We start from the raw sequence: 15610 nt of genomic DNA on the forward strand, positions 1-15610 counted from the left end.
TGGGAGGTCGCTCCTCTCGTGCTGAGTTCTCGCGAGCCCTTGACTGCAACCTCTCTTGCAATTCCCTGAAGCTCGACGTGCCCGTCCCGGTTTGACTATCACTGTTTGAACTGGGCGTCAATCCCGGCAGCGAGATTTCCATCAAAGGCCTAATTGGGTTTGTCTCTATATTGCGCAGGGAAGGAACCGGCTTGGGAGGTCTCTATGCTTCCAGGCCCTCTTTCATGTGTTCTTGGGCCACACGGTCCAAGTTGAAGCGACCGCTCGCCCGAGGAGCTTCGTCTACCTCCATACGCAATTCTGGTCTCGATCTCGCGACAGTCCTCTTTTTCGCCTTATCACTCGCGACCGCTTGCTGCCTCCTTTGTAGCCGCTCTGTTTCTGACTTTATTTGATCACAATTTGCTACACTTTCTTGTAGTCTCTGTTCTTGCTCCCGTTCTGCCATCAGCAGATCCCGGTCAAGAATTGCCTTGTATCGCTCAAGTATTGCCTTGTCGCGATCAAGCTTGGCTTGACCCCTATCAAGAACCGCTTGGTCCCTTTCCAGGTTGGCCTTGTCCCGTTCCCTTTTGGGCCCTTTCCAGTTCCCTCTTCAAGTTGCTGAGGTCCGGGTATGCTTCCTTAGTCTGTTGAGACCGTATCATGGACAGTGGCTTGCTCGTGGACAGGACTGTTGCCCCTGCTGGTGGTCATATTCCGTATTGTTGTTCAATCCAGGGTTTCTGGTAAGGTCGTATCCTCTCATTCGTAACCACATTCCAAGATAGCCATCTGGTCTGCTCTTGATTTGATATTCCATCTGACGTGTATCCCACCGCCAACACGGCTTCAGTTGCTAACTCCCTGCTTTCGCCTTGCGCTTCCAGTTGCAGGATGGCATTCAACATTACCGCCAGTCTTTTAGCAACATCAATTCTTCAGAATTTAATTTTCATGCCAGTTACATTAAAATCCATCTACCTGACTCGAGCCCCTCTTTACCTAGCTCAAGAACCCTGTGCCTCCTATCTCAAGACTTCCATGTCCACTCAAAGCTCAGGCGATACTCAAGTAGTACTTCTCGTGTAGGTGCACCATTATCTCACTTTCTGCAAAGACCACGTGCAAGATGGCGTACCATTCGTCAAATTTTCGGTGTGGGTAAGTCCTACCCCCACTCCCCGGACAAAAATTTTTATCGATGGTGCTGGGTTCAAGTTATGCGGTGGCTGTCCAACCAAATAATGGAATTCCTGTTTTCACATGTTTCATTGCTGATGCTTCGACTTGCTGGATGTTTTGCGCTTCCTTTTCGTCGGTCTCAAGGTTATGCATCCATTCAGGTATCCTCAGGTTTGTATTTTCCCTTCTTTCCATCTCGCTTTGTTCCAGGTCTACTTCTCGTTCTGGTACGGAGTAGTCCTCTTGCAAGGAATGCTCACTGTCATTGATGATCTGCCACTCTTCATCGGCTACCAGCTCGCCCACGTTCACTAACTCCTCGCCTATCTTCTCGGGTTGTATCTTGTCAATCAAGAAGTCGTCACCATACCTGTTGTATTTCATGCCTGTCCGTTTGCAATCGCCTTTTCTCGTCCCTGTGGTCATCGGCAAGTCTGGTTCTGTCCACTTTGGTACCTCGTTCTACTCCGGACTATTCCAATCTTTCTCCCCGAAAGATCCTTCGTCCGTATCTACCTCTATTTTCTCGTTATCACAAATGCTCACGTCCTTGTTGCCGTCATTCTTCTCTCTGGTGCCCTTCTCGTTCACCTCACTTGCTGGCTCTACCAATAGGTACTCGAGACCTTTCATTTTCTGCGGTGCACACCAGTCTTCCGGAGATGGGACCTGATGTTTCAGATTTTCGTAGTGCGCTGCACGCACTGTACTCAAGCGATAGAATCGACCCTGCTCGTTTACCTCCGTTATCATAAACGGTTCTCTCCATTTCTTCAGCAATTCTTAAGTCCCTTTTGCAGGTTTGATGTTCTGGAACACCCAGGTGTATTGTCCCACAGCATTTGGTTTCGCCTGAAAAATTTTTTTCATCGTACTTGTTCCGCTGTCTCATTTGTGCCTGCGCCGTGTTCCTTCTACAGAGCTCGTTCAATTCCTGTTGTCTCTTGACCGCTTCCTTGACATACGCCTGAGGCGACGTCTTTCTCCTTTCGTATTCTGGATAGAAGAATGTCAGGGGCATCGCTCTTTCCCTGCCAGATAAGATCATGAAAGGACTGATCCCTGTTGTTGAGTGCTGCGTGCTGTTATACGCCCCTGCCACTTGCGGCAGATGTTTAACCCAATCTATCAAGTATCTCGAAGGTTTTCCCATGGTCCCCCACGTAGGTTTTCCCATTGTCTGATTGCAATGTCATCGGACAACCATATCGTGATATCCAGTGCGTTATCAAATGATCAGAAGTCTCTTCCGCTGAGGCCGACTGACATAGTACCGCTTCCACCACTTTCGTAAAATGATCTATAATTACCAGTATCTGATTTTATCCCGAGTGGGTCATGCAGATCTTCTGATGGTCTATCGGCACAACCTCGTTAAATTCCGAGCTTTCCACGGACTTTAGTGGGAATTTCAGTTTTCTGGGGTCTTTCACTTGCAAACACGACAAGCATGCGTTCACCCACCTTTCGCAATCCTATCTCAACCCTGGCCAATCAAGCCTCTGTAGTATTCTTTGTTGTACCTTGTCTATCTTTGTTGTACCTTGTTGTAGCTCTTCTCCTCCGTACGCATCCTGTTGCTCTAGGTTGTCAGTTTGAGAAAGGGTCAGTTTGTAGTTCTCTGTCATGGTGCCTCATTTTTTCTTCTTCTAAAATCTTGCAAAGACTGTCTTGGTCATCACCACTTTTCTCTGCGTCTTCCTCCCATTCTTCCGACTCCCCGGACAAATTCTCTTCTTCACTGTCTTCTTCTGTTTTCGGCCACTCCCCGGACTCTTTTTCTAGTCCGAAATGTTCGGCTTCCTCCTTGAGTGACGATTTCTTTTCCGAAACGTAGTCCGTCTTAGTATGTCCTCCGGGATTTTCTCGACCAATGTTCGCTAAACTTCTTTGTCGTCAGGTCGCTTGCCTATAATTGAATCCTCGCCATGAAATGGTGACTTCCGGTTTGTCTTTGTCATTGTTCCGGACTACAGGTTTATCGTCTGCTAGTTTCTCGAGTAGTCCTGAAATCCTCACCTATCGTCACCCTTCTTGTCTCCACTTCATCGAGGTCGTAGCCTTTTGCTTTATAGTGTTTCCCTCACTATCTTCGACTTGAGCATTATTTGTTCAATATGTGTTCAATAATTATGTGTTCAATAATCATGTTATAACCATCCAAGCGCACTATCCACCTCTAAATGTAGCTCTGGTCCATTGAGTACGTTTTCAACCAACTGAGTGCTCTGTTGTCGACCCGTAACTTGAATGGTTTGCTACCCAGGTATGCCCTGTATTTTTCTACAAAAGTGACTCCCGCAAAAATTTCCGCTTTGGGTGCCCCGTATTTCATTTCTGTATCACTCAAGACTTTGCTCCCGTAAGCTATCGGTTTCAAGACTGTCTTTCCATTCCACTCCTGTGCTTGGTGGAGTATTCCAGAGATCGCTACCACCGATGCATCCGAATCCAGCACATACATTCCTTTTTCCGTGGGCATCCATAGCACAGGTGCTTCGCACAGCTCTCTCTTTGTTATCTGAAATGACTCCTCTGCAGCGTTATTCCACGTGAATTTCTTGCCTTTGTGCCTCATGCGTTGTTGCATTGGATATAATTTGTCAGCCTAGCCCTTGAAGAACTCCCTGTAATAGTTCTCAATACCCAGGAAGCTCATTAGCTGATGCTTCGGTTTCGGTGATTTTCAAGTCAGCACCGCCCCTACTAGGTCTGGGTCTGGTCTAACGCCATGTTTGTCCACCATCCTGCCATGTTTGTCCACCATAATCGTTCGTTGTGGTCCTCTAAACTAGGTGTCGCTATCACCACGTCATCCACGTAACCAAATTGCCATATTTCTTCGTTACACTTGTCAGTGCATGTGCCATCAATCGTTGGAACGTGGCTGTAGCCTTGCAAAGGCCAAAGGGCACCCTCTTCCATTGAAACAGCCCCAGATGGCAAGCAAATCCAGCCTTGTTTCTGTCCTGTTTCCTCAGTGGTACCTGCCGAAACGCCGACCCTAAATCAAGAGTTGTATAAAACTTTGCATCGCCTAATTTCGAGAGGCTCTCAATCCTAGGTATGGGATAGGCATCCTTCACCGTCACAAAGTTCAGATACCGAAAGTCACAACAAAACCTTATTTGGCCCCCTTTCTTCCTTGTCATCACCACTCCACACGCCCACGGTGATTTGGATGATTCTATCATATCATACTCTAGAAGGGTCTCTATCTCTTTTCTACATGCATCCGATTTGTTAGGGGTCATACGCCTAGCCCCCTCCCTATGTGGTACCGCCGACTCCTCAAGCTCTACTTTATGTTCAACAAAGTTACAGCACCTAATGTCTGCCTTATGTTTCGAAAAAATGTCCTGATTCCTATCTAGCGCATGCTTGATGGCTTCGAGCTGTTCGTCCGTTACTTTACCCCTCAAGTGTTCTATTTCTGGTAAAAGAAGAAATGTTCCATCTCTAATTCCTCTAGTGTGGTTCTTTCCGGAAAATTCGAACAGCTTGAAATTCCATTGTCTGTCTCTGACTTAAGCGACTTCACAAGACTTAATGAATATATTTTTTCTTCAATCTTCTCAAGATACAAATCTTATCCCTATGATTCGGGCAATCAAGAACTTCATTTTTTTCACATTTTTAGTCATTTCATATCTAGTTTTCACAGGTAGTGCGTATACCAGCTTGCTTCCTCTCTGGATTGTGATTGGTATGTCAATAGTAGTCAACAAGACACTGACGCAGAGGCCACTCTTGGTTATCGAGAAGGATCTTCCTAAAACAGCAGCACTTTGACTATTCGGATTTGGCACTATGCATACTTGATTATTGTCACTTAGTTTATTGAAGTTTTTCATCTGCAAACTTACTATCGCGGCCTCATTTTCCTTCAGCCTTACCTTCCTATTCAAGAAAACTGGACTCTTAATTTCATTCAACATTATCAAATTTACAGGTTTAATTACGTACTTCGTTTCCGGGTTCCGAATCCTGAACATTGCATTGTTAAGATCAATTGTTTCATCGAAATTTCTGATGAAAACTCTGTCTAAAATAAATTGCTCAGACTCATCTATATTCTCCACTACCAGAAAGCTCATCCACAAAATGCGTTCCTCCAGATTTAGGGATACTATTGGTGGCCTGCCTAGAATCCTCAGCGCCCACTTTGTTTGCCGCCTACAGTCGTATTCTTGAGTCTATCAAGTCATCTTTGTCGAACCCCATTTTTTCCAAGTTTCAATTGGTATGACACTCAACACGGCTCCTGTGTCCAATAACCTACGCAGTTGAGTCTTTTTTCCATTTATTTCCAGTAAGTGTGCAGATACGTCTGCCCCTGTTCCCATAGCGCAGTGTCCGATCGATCTCACTTATAGTTTTTCTTTACCAAGGTAGATTTGCCCTGCTAGATCTTCATCACACATTATCATCGTTTTTGTGTAGATGTTTATTCCATCTATATTCAACATGACCTCACGTGGACCATAGGCTTCAGTGTATCTGTTGTCTTTGCAAACTGATTTACTACCACCTCTCGTGAGTAATGCCCATAAAGTTCTAGAAGGGGTTTGCAGGCTTATTGCGCTCAAGTAATTCGCGTACACAACTATGTGAATTACTGTCTGATCACTCGGTTCACTCAAGATTCTTGTTACTTCGTGGCCACCCACTGTGATTATTGACATGATTCTTGCCCCAATTTTCGTGATGCCATATAGTTTTCCCAGTCACCATTTTCAAGGTGTTGCAATTGCTCCTACTCATTGAGTTCTCTCCGGTTTCTGGTTCTGGTCTTGTCATACAGAGTTTTTCGTTCAATCTCTGTTTTTCTGTTTCCTGTTTCAGCCGTTGCTCGATTTCTTAGGTCGCCAAGTCTTGCTTCACTTGCTGATCGCTTCTGCAGCTGCTTCACTTCTGGTAGTTCATCTCTAGTGAATTCCTCGTCTCGGTCCCCGTGGCTTCTTTGACTTGTGTCACGGCCTTCATTGTCTTTGTTGATAATTCACCACTCGCTGCCTCTTTGTTGTTCGAGTCATTTTCAGCTGGTCTATTCTGGTATTTTGCACCGCAGTCAGTGCCAGTTTGTGTTTCGGGTGATTTTGATTCTTGACCGCCTTCCAAAACAAAGGACAGTCCATCCTGAAATGGCCTTCTTGGTTACAGAAAAAAACACGTCGCGCCTATCTTGATGATCAACCCACTGTAAAACTCATGTTCTTCCGTTTGACTCATATGCTCCTCCTCTGGTGCGTTACCAAGCTTTTCGTGCCTTGCTTGTATGTCGTGCAATCCGCCACATAATGATCCGCTGGTCCATAAATTGAACCTGACCTACGTTTGTCCATGTCGTCTCTAGGCTTGTACCATGTCGACCTTTGTAGTTGGCCCCACCTTGCAACTTCGTGCCTTCTGAAAACGAGTACTTTTTTGATTTCATCAACATGTACTCTCTTGATTTTTGTCTCATCTCTTCTGTGGTTGGTGCATTATCCTTTGATAGTGTTTAATACGTTGCCAAGTAAATCGTTCTCAAGTAAATTGTCACTTCTCACCCCGTCAATAAACTTTGAAGCGATGCTGTTCGATGAAGTTTCTTCTGTTCGTCGATTCTTCCGGGTCGCGTCTTCTCCTCAAGTTCTCAAGATCAACCAGGAATCAATCGATTGACTTGTCTTCCCTTTGTCTTCTTTTTTCAAATCTCATCATCGCTTGATGACCCTTCATTCCTGATCCGAGTCGATTCAACAGTATCTCGAAGATTTTGTCCGCTGTATCACGCTCCTCCTCTTTCTTTGCTACCACGCATTTTAGTGCCGTGCCTTCTAGATTGCTTAGTATTGCTGTGCAGACCTGTCTTTCGTCATTCAGGCTATCTTGTTCTAGGTATAGTCTCATCATTTGTACCCAGGTGTCAACGCAGCCATCCGAGTCGTCTTTAAATTCTTTTGGTTTTTGATTTTTTTTCTGGATTTACCACTTCCTCTGTCACTCGAATCTGTATTCCTTGTTGCAAATGCTTCACGTGTTCTGTTCAGGATTTCCCAGGTGCTCGCCCACGTCATGGCGTCAGGTTTTACACTTGTGTGTGTACTCGAGTCCCCCGGTGCATTCGCCGAGTTTGAGGCTCAACCCTTCATACTAGTCTTGGACCCTACTGCCCCTATGATCGCTGCAATCCGGGGTAAGGGTGTAGACTCCTTTTTCTTCCGTTGTGGTTCTACAAAGTCGACTCTAGTTCCCTGTGGTTTGTCTGTTACTAGTTTAACTTGTTTTATAGAGTTTCTCAAGAGTGCAACCAGTTTGGACTGTATGGCACAAGAACTTTCAGCATGATCCTTACTCATTGTATCCATTCTGGTCTCTAGATTCCACAACGTCTCATTCACGGTGTCGTACCGTTTCTTCATTTCTTCCATATCCTTCTTGATATGTTTCTCTCGCTCTTTGTCGGTAGTCTCTACCTTGTCCGACATCTGCTGTAGTTTTTCTTCCGTGGCCCTTGCTAAGACATACTAGTTATCCAGGTTCTGTTTTTTGTTGTTTCTTATTTCCTTTTTCAGCTTTTGGCGGTCCTCCTCACTGCACATCAGTTTTTTGTCTATTTCATTCAACTTTGTCATTAAGTCTCCCAGCTCTACTGAATTTGTTTTCGTTCCATCAGCTCGTTTATCTTTGCTAGCTGTTGCTCCTTGCGTGGCTTCTTCTTTATCCTTCCTGGTTTCCGTTGTTATCGTGGAAACTGTCCCAAAAGATTTGCTTTTCTCGGTCACTGCCGTTATCTCCTCCTTCTCTCCTGGCTTAATTCCGACCATCGCAGCAATCCTCTCCATGAACGACGTTCTCTTCGTTTGTTAGTTGTCTTTTATCGTCCCGGTGTGTTGGTCGTCTCGTCATCATTGCCTATTGGTGAGATCTCTATGATGTTCTTTTCCTGCTTTTCTGAATTTAGCATCGGTGTTAACTCCGTTTCCCTCCGTTCCATTCCATCTATACTTTGATCTGGTGTTTCTAGTTCAGTCTCTGTTGCTGGTATGCTTTGTTCTTCCATTGTTTTTTTCTTTTGCCTTCTGTTCCATGTTGCTTCTTGTGCTGACCATATCACTGAAATATTCTTCTTCATTACTCTCGGATTTTTTGGTGTTGGTTTCTTTTGCGTTGAGGTCTTGTTTTGCTTAAGTCCTCTTCACTTTCTTTCAGTTATCGATACTCTATTTCTCTTCATGATTTTTATATACAATATTCTTTATCTACAATTTTAATAGTTACAAGTCCCCTACTGTAAAATTTGATTGAAATTATAGGAAAACTCCCTAGTGTATTAAAACTGAAAATCAGCCGAATTAGTCGAAATCATTTTTGAGTCCCGTTGTTTAGGCCTTAGGACCCTTCGTTCTAGTTCTGGGATGCTTTAGCACCGTCCGAGGATTTCATGGTACTCTCCTAGGCTCCTTCGCTCAGGTATTGCGACACTTCGACGGGGTCCTGGTATACTTTGGTACTGCCCTAGTACACTTATATACCCTCCTAGGACCCTTCGCTCGAGTGTTGGGACACTCCGTTACTGTCGCGGGACTTTTCTGAACTCTCCTAAGACCCTTCGCTCAAGCGTTGGTACACTCGATGGGGTCTTGGTATACTTCTTTGCTGTCCCAGGACTTTTCTGAACTCTCCTAGGACTCTTCGCTCAGATGTTGCTACACTTCGTTGCCGTCCCAGGACTTTTCTGAACTCTCCTAGGACCATCGCTCAAGTGTTGGTACAATTCGTTACTGTCCCAGGACCTTTCCGAACTCTCCTCGGACCCTTTGCTAAAGTGTTTGGACACTTAATCACTATCCCAAGTCCCAAAAGTTGGGACACCTAGATCACTATCTCAAAACTGAGTGTTGGGACACTTAGATTACTATCCCAAGACCGCCGGCAAGACTCTTGTACTTCTTCCCACCTTGTAGCTCAAGTGTTTTTTCGCCTGATTGAAGAATTTCTCCGTACTTTATGTCGAGTATTGGGATACCTGATCCACTATCTCATTACCACCTCTGGAGATCTAGTATCAAAAATAATCCTCAAAACCCAGTTCTGTTCACAAAAGTGTTCTTTACTTAGTCCCCTAAAATTACCTTCCCTGTTTTAATCCGATGCAAGTTGAAACACGACTTGTTTGTTAGTCTATAACTTTAGCAGATTCGTCAAAATTCTCTGAAATCTGGCCCAAAAACCTAAAAATTTCAAAAATTCCAACAAAAATGAAAATTAAAAAAAAACCAGAATGGTAAGTATACCTAAAATTCATGGGCACCTATGCCGTCTTTCGTAAGAAAATGTCTGGTACCTGATTGTCACGCGTTTTTCCTCCCTACTACTAGCGGTCTTACGGGGTACTTTTTTTGGTTCCAAAAACTGTCCATTTCCGATAGCGCCACCCGATCCGACCAGGTTACCTACCTTAATTCGTTCTTAAATTTGAATCTCCTCGCGTTGCAACTCTTGTTCTGAGTCTATAGATGGATCTTTCTAGACTCTGGGTCTACTATGTAACTAAATCGACAATATCGATTGTATAATTTTTATAATGTGTCCCCGTTTTTACAATTTTGAACCGCCAACCTCTACCGTAACCAGCCCCCTTATCCGCTTATCCAATTTTACACTTATTTCCCATAATGTTAAGTGGATTTTAACGATGCCCGGTTGACCAAACAGAAGACCTCTGTGTACCCTTCTCTGTTTGCTCTGATTCGTTGCTGGATGTCTCCTTGGCGTATCCTCTGTCTCTCAGGTACCTTTCCACTTGTCCTGAGAACCACTTTCCCACTTGTCTGGTTACCTGTTCCAGTTAAGTCTCCCAGTTGTCCGCTGAAGTTGCAAGCTATCTGAAAACCCTTACAACGCCCCACACTTAGGCACCAGTACAACTTTTCTGATTTGATCGAGACGATCGGTCTTATTGGAAAACGTATGGGTATACTGTTTTAATTATTATAAAGTTTTGATCCACCTAATCTGGTATCAAGGCTACTGTCCTTTATTTTACTTTTTTTATACCGTTTTTGTTCCTATTTCTAATCTTTTTTTGTTTTTGTTTCGCTCTTTCTCAATTACCCGTTTTTTGTCCTCCTAGTGGCCCTTATTACTCGGTTAGCTAGGCCTCGTTGCGGAAAGAGCACCGGGAAATTTTCTCAAGTTTTCTTCAAAAACTATCACGTTACAACCAGAAGGTGATTACGTTCCCGTTGAACCGAACCACCGGTACTCTAGAATGGGCATGTAGCCCGGAGCTGCGTCAAGTGGGTTGAACCCCGTAGTCATGGTGTCGTATGAACATCCAGGAGCGCCATAAAAACACTTTGTAACAGTCGCCTACTTAGGTCACATTTGAGGTTATAGAAAAATAGGCCCTACAACCATTGACTCAAGAGTCAGGGACACTATCTCTTGCGTTTTTCTACGTCAAGCGGTCAAAGCCAATTTGGTTCAATTGCGACATAAGACTAAAACACGCGTTAAAGCTTAGTGGCCACTACCAAAATACCCCCACTCTAGAAAAAAAGAACGCCCCCATACTCAAGTCTCAAATTACCCAAAATACGCGAACGCTGTTAAAAAAGTAACGTCCCAATATACAACCTCGTGGAACTCCGCTAGCAGCATCAAGCCAATTATTGAGGTGATTTCTGATTCGAACTTTCTGCTTGCGATTCTGCAGATAGCTTTTAAGTAACTCTATGAAGTTACCACCAATCCCAAAAGATGATAATTTAGTGACCAGAAAACTATATTGGACTTTGCCAAAGGCTTTTTCAAAATTAGTGTAAACCGCAACAATAGGATTTGCCTAATTTTCTTCTAAGAAGCTACAGACTTCATCTAGATATTTCAAAAATTGAACTGTTGTCGATTTTTTGGTTGAAAACCAAACTGGTTTTGTGTAGTTGTTTGAAAACTTGAGTTGACTTTTTATCGAAAATGAGTCTTTCGAGTACTGTGGAAACTGAAAGAATAGACTTATTGGCCGATAACTAATTACCGATTGCTTGTCACCGCTTCTTTTTATTGGATATTCCTTTACGTTTCCACTTGGTAGGATAAGTTGATTTGTTTGCAGTTGTATTGAGGAGAAGGTGTAAAAATTTCTTGAGTCCGTTTGCCAGTTAAACTAGGCCTCGTTACGGAAAGCGCACGGGAAATTTTTCTCGAGTTTTCTTAAAAAGCTATCACGGTACAACCAGAAGGTGGATACGTTCCCGTTGAACCACACCATCAGTACTCTAGAATGGGCATGTAGCCCAATTGGGTTCAATCCCGTAGTCATGGTGTCGCATAATTACCCAGGAGCGCCATAGGAACACTATGTAACAGTCGCCTACTTGATTCACATATGAGGTTTAAAAAAGTAAGCCCTTCTATCATTAGCTCAAGAGTCAGGGACACTGTCTCTTGCGTTTTTGTACCTCAAGTGGTCGCAGCCAATTCGGTTCACTTACGACATGAGACTAAAACCCGCGTTACAGCTTAAAGGCCACTACCAAATACCCCCCACTCTAGAAAATAAGAACACCCCCATACTCAAGTCTCAAAATACCCAAAACACGCCAACACCGTTGAAAACAGGGTCGAAACCTTATGTATAGTTACATTTTATTAGACAGTTGAACTGTGAACCATTTCAGATGAATCAACCTAAAAACTCTCCCTAAATCAACGTAACATAATAAAACACACTCAAGAAAATTAAATTAGAAACTCACATACCGACCTCTAGAATCGAGTAACTAAATTATAAAGCAACTCTAGAATTGATTGGGTAATTAAGTTTAACTCGAGAAGTGTGAAGTAAGCAAGTTTTATCTCAAGAAACTATCTTTTGATCTGGACCATTGGGCAGCTTCAGCTGTCCATCTTTCCACCGAAGGTTCACTCAGGTCCACTCGAATTTATTTCTTCTCCACTCGCGATCACTTTCCGTCTTCTGCCTAGAAAAAGACAGCTCTACTCTTGTTCGAATTATGTATTGGAATTTGCGAATAACATTTTTCCGCTGCCATTTTCGACTTCTTTCCCGCGATCGTAGTTCGGTTCTTCTGATCCTATTTTTCTCGTAATTTCAGTTGTCGCGAAAAACTTGAGCATAAAATGCTCAATTCGAACTTTTGAAAAATTGCATTTCACCCCAAAATCAAAACTAAACGTTTTCTCAAGGTCAAACTTCCAAATCTAACCGACTGGCACAATTCGCCAAGTACATAAATTGCTCCCAGTAAATTTATCGTAGCACAATTTCCAGTATTTTTCAGTCAGCTTTTCTTTTGTAATCCATAATTATCGGGTCGAAACCAAGACAAGCTGACAATTTGTTTACCAGAAAAGGTACTCGGTTCCAGAAAATGATCCTGCTTTTTTTTGTTATTTGAATTTTGGGATATGGAACGAGTTGCTGGATATTTGTCGGGTCTCAATGGAATTTCTGATGCAAGGAATAACCTGATCGTAAACAAAACAATGGTAGTTATTGTGAGCAATTTTGTGGAAGAAAACGAGATCGTGCATTTCGTGCTATAGTGAAAGAAGTAATAATAGAAATTTTTGAAGTCTTTGCTTATAAGGCATAGCCGAGGAGATCCGAACCCAACTGATAGCTTACTTTTGTACCTCTTCAATGCCTCCTAATTTTGTTTTGTTTGGATAACATACCTCATATCCGTATGATATAATTGATACAATGTAGTCACAGTATGCATTTAGTTTTAAAAATAATGAAGACATTTTTGAAAAACTTCGCTTGATTGCAAAAAGGCTTCTATGGCTTTTGACACTCGCTGTTCACAGTTGGCAGACCAGGTGAGGTTTTTTGATACTATGATTCTTAGACCTTTCTCGGTATCAGGCTCCGAAAGCTCGTATTCACCTATATGGTTTTTATGCGATGTACAATCTGATTTGAAAATCATGTTATGACACTTTGATAGATTTAAGCTCATGTTGTTATCACAGCAACAATTACTGAGATGATTCATGTCTGTTTGTATATCTTAAAAACTTATTGATAACAGCTTGAAGTCGTCCACATAGGAAGAGCAACTGGATTTCAAGCCACTCGGTAGATCGTTCATGAAGCAAAGAAAAAGTAACGTCCCAATATAGAGCATTTTGGAATTCAGCTAGCAACATCAAGCCAATTATTGAGCTGATTTCCGATTCGAACTCTCTGCTTGCGATTCTGCAGATAGCTTTTAAGTAACTCTATCAAGTTAACACAAATACCAAAAGATGATAATTTAGTGACCAGAAAACAAGATTCGACCTTGTCAGAGGCTTTTTCAAAATCCGTGTATACCGCAAAGATAGGACTTTTCTCACTTTTTTCTTAGAAGCTACAGATTTCATCTCGATAATTCAAAAATTGAACTGTTGTCGATCTTTTTGATTTAAAACCAAACTGATTTTGTGTAGTTGTTTGAAAATATGAGTTGACATTTTATCGAAAATGAGTCTTTGGAGTACTTTGGAAACTGAAAAAGTAGACTTATTGGCCGACAACTAATTACCGATTGCTTGTCATTGCTTCTGTTTATTGGATATCCCTTCACGTTTCCACTTGGTAGGATAAGTAGATTTGTTTGCAGTTGTATTGAAGAGAAGGTGTAAAAATTTCTTGAGTTTGTTTGCCAGTTTGCTTAGTTTATGGTTTCCAAGTTTATTGTGCCCCATAGCCTTATTCAATTTTAGGTTCACCATAGTTCTTTTGATTTCTATTTCCCTAAAATAAATACTCTCAATGACGTTAATATTGATTTGATTCAATATGCAAGGTTTTTTATTTGGTTTAATAAACATGCTTAGGAATTACTGGTAGAATATATTGTTAATACAGTGCTGATTTAAATTATCCGGAAAAAACGAACAAAACTTGAATTTTCAAACACGTTTTTCTCAAATTGGGTTAAAATTAGACAATAAGTGAGGTGAACAAAAGTTGCTTAGAATTTCATCAAACTTAGTAAGGTGCTATTTTTTCTTGGTTTATGGTTTATTTTGGCTTTTTCAATTATTCAAGAATTACACTGAAACTACTTTGTTAATTGATAAAGAATATATATCACAAGAAGCCTCTTACATAGCCCAACAAAGTTTAAGAACGATTAAATCTCCAAAAACCAGTATAAGAGAAATAGTTTTTACTTGATAGTCAATAAATGTGATTTTTACTATATAAAACCCAGAATCTCAATTTGCGCAAATTTTTTGAGGTTTAACCCTTCTTAAACTTTGATAGGCTATGTAGGAGGCTTCTTGTGATATAAATTCTTCATCAATTAACAAAGTGGTTCGCTTGTTATTTTTGAATAATTGAAAAAAATCAAAATTAAACATTTTTGGGGTAAGTTTTTGGTGGAGAATTTCGGCGTAAAAATAGCAACATATTAGTTTTAGTGAAATTCTAAGCAACTTTTGTTCTCTTCAGTTTTTGTCTAATCTTAACCCAATTTGAGAAAAACGCGTTTAAAAATTCAAATTTTTTTATTTTGTCCGGATAACTTAAATCAGCACTGTATCTCTGTCGTTATAGGCAGTTTTTTTTTGTCAAAATTTCTGCCCCTCAAAGGTAACGGCTTCAAAAGCAGTTTGATATTCGTCAACTAAGTTTTTTTTACAAGTTTCTCCATATTCTCGAGCTTTGTTATCCTTGGTGGGTTGTTTTTTTTGCGTTTTTTAAAGTATTTAGTCTTTTTTTTAATCAGATTTGAGGTTGAAGGCGTTATATACGGTGGTTGAGATCTCTTGTGATTTGTTTTCTTTTTGAGGCAGGATTGCAAAATTTTGAGTATCCATGTGTACCATGACTCAACTAAATGATCAATATTACTGTAGCAATATAGTTTGAAAGGTTTTTTTTTCACTTTCGTTCTCAAATTCTTCCCAGTCTGAGTTGACCAAGGAAAAAGCACCAATGTCCACAAAGTTCTGGTCGCAATTCTGGTTGGTTTTTGACAACATTGTGATTGTGTTCGGTGTAATTTGAAAAGAATTGTGATCTGATAAAATTTTCTCTTGTTGGCAATGTGGAGCATATAATTGCGGATCAACCTTTGTTTCCAGAATTAGAATAAGGTTGGTTACACAGCACGACATCCAGCTTGTCTTTTATGTCAAAATGTGTTGATTTTTGTTGAATTCAGTCATCAAGTCGAGTACTTTTTTCTCGTTCGCTTCAGTTGATTGCATGATTCGCCAAGTAGTGGCATTGAAATTGATGTCTCCTGTTATAAGAACATTTGGGTAATTAAGACTAGAAAAAAAGTGGTTCACTTTTTCGAAAAGAGTCTTGAACTGTTTCACAGAATGATGATATGTGCTGAGGTTGGCGCGCTGTAACGGCTTGGCTGTAGCAGAAACCGCTGTAGCAGAAACGGATTGGGTTTGGAGTCTAAGTTTTAGCAATTAGGCA

At 41.7% G+C, this 15610-nt stretch overlaps 2 protein-coding genes across 2 annotated transcripts in view; one reads left to right on the forward strand and one right to left on the reverse strand.

The window, feature by feature from the left end:
* The window catches only part of LOC134845551 (cytoplasmic dynein 2 intermediate chain 2-like), a 405850-nt gene that overhangs the window by 87180 nt on the left and 303060 nt on the right, over nt 1-15610 (reverse strand). The gene's annotated exons all lie outside the window — the stretch shown is intronic.
* The window catches only part of LOC134846147 (zinc finger matrin-type protein 2-like), a 209456-nt gene that overhangs the window by 31616 nt on the left and 162230 nt on the right, over nt 1-15610 (forward strand). The window lies entirely within an intron of this gene.

The sequence above is a fragment of the Symsagittifera roscoffensis genome, chromosome 5, assembly GCF_963678635.1.
Source record: "Symsagittifera roscoffensis chromosome 5, txSymRosc1.1, whole genome shotgun sequence".
Lineage (NCBI taxonomy): Eukaryota > Metazoa > Xenacoelomorpha > Acoela > Convolutidae > Symsagittifera > Symsagittifera roscoffensis.